General features: G+C 42.0%; 1 pseudogene; it reads left to right on the top strand.

Moving 5' to 3' along the window:
* Window positions 1–3392: 3392 nt before the first annotated feature.
* Window positions 3393–4404, top strand: LOC107568333 (adenylate cyclase type 1 pseudogene; annotated as a pseudogene).
* The last annotated feature ends 322 nt before the right edge of the window (window positions 4405–4726 follow it).

Genomic DNA, 4726 nt, shown 5'->3' with positions numbered 1-4726 from the left:
CTCAAAGTTTACTTCTGTTATACTTAAAAGTATACTTTTGTTTACTAGAAAGTGGGCCAGTTTAGTCCCAAGGAGTATTGAAATAGTACACTTGCAAGTATACTACTTTTTGGTAAGGGTAATCAACAGGTTTAACTACTTTAGTAATTTCCACGAGTGCAGATCTGAATGTTGAAGCATATAATGCTATTCCAGGGAATTGCGTGCTTCTAATTTTATAGCAGCAGTTTTCAAAAAGAAATGATTGATTGAGTCAATGTGGAAAAACTTTCCATCTTTGCTGCCACAGTTTTGGAAGCGCCTTTTTCTGTTCTAAAGAAGCAGGTGTCCCAATACTTTTGTCCATATAGTGTATGTGCAAGTAAATGTATTTGGTAGTTTAAACACTTTTATAATTAAAGGGTTAATAAGTTCTAAAAAGTTTCATAAGTTTTGAAAAGTTGCTAGGGTGTTGCTAATAGGGAACTCGGGGTGGTTGCTAGGGTATTTCTATGAGGTTGTTAAGGTGCTTGGAGTGGTTGCTATGTAGTTGCTAGGGTACTTATAGTGGTTGCTAGAGTGTTACTATGAAATTGCTGGTATCATCATATTAAGGTCAATGTAAGTCTATGGGATTTTTATGATTTGTAATCTTCATTTGCATGAAAACCGTAAGTCTGATCAGTTAGAAAAGATATAGCAACTTAAGATCAGTCTGAAGATCTGGGCTGGGTTTGGGGGATGTAGAGTTAAAGCTCTAGGAGGAGTTAAGAGTCTCAGAAGAAGAAGAACTAAGTTTAAACAGCGCTTCAGTGAGTTGTTTAATGCAGACACACAGATGCTGTTTACTCTGTTCATGTGGAGATCTCAAAGTCTTCATGTGAAATAAGACCCTTGTTCACACTCACTGTTTAACCTGATCTTTCAGACCACAACAAATAAAATAAAATAAAAAATGGGTTTGAGCGATTTACAAAGCAAATCTGATTTTTGTTCTGGTTCTGGTTTAGTATTAATTTAGTGTCTTCAGTGTGCATATATTAATATGATTGATATGCATTAAACATTAAGTAATAAATGAGTTTAAATCCTATTGTGTTGTGATTCATCATGTTACCTCTGTCAAACATTTCTGTTTTCAAAGGGCAATACTGATGAAAATAAAATCTCGTGTCATGATGCAGGTGGGATCTCATACTTCAGGCGGTTTCTCGGTGTGTCTGTGTGTGATCATAAAGAACGGCTCGGGGTCTTCTGAGCAGCTGATTGATCAATCTGCACTTATTAATGAGTATGCATGTCACACTAATCTATTCTTGCCGTGTAAGTTACAGATGCATGACTCTGGATCTGTATTCAGAAAGAAGTTTGTCTCATCACTCACTGTTTACTTCAGGCTTTTGACTTCAAGCCAATTCAACTTGCCAAGAGTATATTTTACTAGAAAACGAGAGAAACCGTGCTATAACGATGTGATTTTTTTTTTGTGATTATTGTTAGTTATTTCTTTTGGTGTGCTGTAAAAAGCTTGTGTTTTTACATGTGTTGATTTAGAGCAGTAACGCTCAGGCTATTTTTAGCCTGTTTAAGCTCTTCAGCGTGTCAGTGTTTGCAGCGGATAGCAAACATTACTCTCAAATAAAGCAGCAGAAACACATGGACATGAACTCAAGAACACCAGCAAACCACACTGAGAATCACATTCTCATCACAGCACACCAGATGAGGGGCAGGTGAGGAGGATGAACTAATAATGACATAACGAGAACAGGAACAGCAAATATGGGCAAAAGGAACTAACTAATGAGTACATGAGGAATGAAAACACAACAAAACGTCCAAAGGGGAGTGACAGGCATAACATATTACCTTAATAAAGACAAAGACTGAAATGAAATGAAAATGTGTGTTTACCAATAAAGCAAGAGTAAACACAGAGCTGAGGACAAAACCTCAAACCAGGGTTATTATAGTTAACTAAACCAACCAACCAAAAATAAATAGATTAATTAATTAATTTAAAATGTTAACTGAAATGAAATAAAATATTTAAAATCACATTTTAGTTCAGGTAGTTACCAATGCAACATTTCTCATTTTTATTTAGTTTAACATGATGCCCTAAAATAACTAAAACTTAAATTAAAATTCATATAAAACTATTTAGACATTTGATTAGCATACTACTGTATATCACTGATAAAATCATACAAGCAAGCATGTGAGATGTTCAGATGTTAAAACTAGTGGTCGTGTGTTGATGGCAGGTTCATGAATATCTGCCTCCACTGTAAAAATCATTAGGAGCATAAAGCATCAAAAATACTGAACAGATTTATATGAATATATTAAAAATAACTCTTAACATCTATATAATTTAGCATGAGCAGTATATATAGCACATATGAGAACACTAGCGGTGTTTGTGTCTCTATCGCTTCTCAAACTCATCTCAGCATCCAGTACAGAAATCACCGCTGAAAAATCACATGAGCTTTGAAATCACTGACATTTTTATTCATCAAGCTATCTTCATTACATAATTGTAACACTCAGCCTTCAACAGCACAACTAACGTTTGTTCCGGGGCCTCTTAAAAGAGTTGGTTAGATTGATGGTTGTTTATTGTCTGTAATGTCCAATATATAAATGTGTGGAAGTCTTTATGTGTGTGTGTGTGTGTGTGTGAGAGAGAGAGCGAGAGAGAGAGAGAGAGAGAGAGAGTGTGTGTGTATGTGTGTGTGTGTGTGTGAGAGAGAGAGCGAGAGAGAGAGAGAGAGAGAGAGAGTGTGTGTGTATGTGTGTGTGTGTGTGTGAGAGAGAGAGCGAGAGAGAGAGAGAGAGAGAGAGAGTGTGTGTGTATGTGTGTGTGTGTGTGTGAGAGAGAGAGCGAGAGAGAGAGAGAGAGAGAGAGAGTGTGTGTGTATGTGTGTGTGTGTGTGTGAGAGAGAGAGCGAGAGAGAGAGAGAGAGAGAGAGAGTGTGTGTGTATGTGTGTGTGTGTGTGTGAGAGAGAGAGCGAGAGAGAGAGAGAGAGAGAGAGAGTGTGTGTGTATGTGTGTGTGTGTGTGTGAGAGAGAGAGCGAGAGAGAGAGAGAGAGAGAGAGAGTGTGTGTGTATGTGTGTGTGTGTGTGTGAGAGAGAGAGCGAGAGAGAGAGAGAGAGAGAGAGAGTGTGTGTGTATGTGTGTGTGTGTGTGTGAGAGAGAGAGAGAGAGAGAGAGAGAGAGATTGGTCACAATCACAAGAGTCCGTGAGCTCGAAGGAGCAGCGCTGTCCTGTGAATCCTAACAAACCATACATCAATGGAAAGCTTATTTATTCAGCTTTCAGATGATGCATACATCTCAATTTTAAAAGAAAAAAATATTTTACTTACACATTACATGTAATAATAACTATCTTAAATCTTGATTTATTGCCACTGCGTCAAGGATGGAAAACGATGCAACTGAAATCACGTAGGTGTAATTCTGAATGATCCCTAGTGCAAACACATCCTAATGCATATCGTTTCTGAATGGCATGCAGTGCTTTACACTCTTCACGCGTCAGTTCTGCTGAAGCTCAGCGCGTCAGACGCGCGCTCCTCGGAGATCAGCAGAATTATTGCAGCGCGCAGCGCGCAGGCGTGATCCAGTCTGAGCCGCGCGAGCTGGAGGCCAGTCGCTCGTGCAGCGCGTCTCTTCCGTCTCCTGAGCTCCACCTCTCCCGCCGGACATGCCCTCCGGACCCCGGCGACGCTCCACGTCTCTGTCCGGCGCGTAAATGGCCCTCCCGCCATGGACGAAACGCCGTTCCAGAAAATCAAGACGCGGCGCAGGAGGAGCCACTGCCCGCCCGGGGTCATCGCCTGCGAGGACGAGTTCGACTGCAAGGAGCTCGAGTCGCTCTTCCGCAGCTACAGCCTGAAGCTGGAGCAGACGCGCACGCTGACGGCGCTGACGGTGCTCGCGCTGCTGGCGTCCAGCCTCAGCCTGCTGGAGCTGCTGCTGTCCGGCGCCAGCCTCACCGTCGCCAAGGGCTCGTACCCGGTGCACTCCGTCGTCTTCGTCTCGCTCTTCATCGTCACCAACGTCAAGTACCTGCGGGCGAGCCAGCTGCAGCAGATCGCGCACCTGAGTCTGCTCTTCTGCTTCAGCTTCTCGCTGCTGTGCTGCCCGTTCGCCGCGGCTCCGGAGCAGGGCGTGTGGCAGCTGCTGCTGCTGACGTTCGTGGCGTACGCGCTGCTGCCGGTGCGCACGCTGCTCGCGCTGCTGTTCGGTGTGCTGGTGTCCCTGGCGCACACCATCGTCACGGCGACGTCGGTGACGCCGAAGACGCAGCGGCTGTGGAGAGCGGTGAGTTCAGCACTGGACAGCGAACAGTTACATTTAGTCATTTAGCAGACGCTTTCATCCAAAGCGACTTACAAATGAAGACAGTTACACTGAGAGCGAGCAGACTCTCATCTGTGTCCCTGCAGCACAAAAGCAGTCATAAGCAGCACAGGTATATTTGTAGCAATAGCCAACAATACATTGTATGGGTCACAATTATACATTTCTCTTTTATGCCAAAAATCATTAGGATATTAAGTAAAGATCATGTTCCATGAAGATATTTTGTAAATCTCCTACCGTAAATATATCAAAACTTAATTTTTGATTAGTAATATGCATTGCTAAGAACTTAATTTGAACAACTTTAATTAGATTTTTTAATTAGATTTTTGACTTTGATTTTCTCAATATTTAGATTTTTTTGCAC

The sequence above is a fragment of the Sinocyclocheilus grahami genome, unplaced genomic scaffold (assembly GCF_001515645.1).
Source record: "Sinocyclocheilus grahami isolate Dianchi unplaced genomic scaffold, SAMN03320097.WGS_v1.1 scaffold1235.1, whole genome shotgun sequence".
NCBI lineage: Eukaryota > Metazoa > Chordata > Actinopteri > Cypriniformes > Cyprinidae > Sinocyclocheilus > Sinocyclocheilus grahami.
This window is presented reverse-complemented; position numbering and strand designations above follow the sequence as displayed.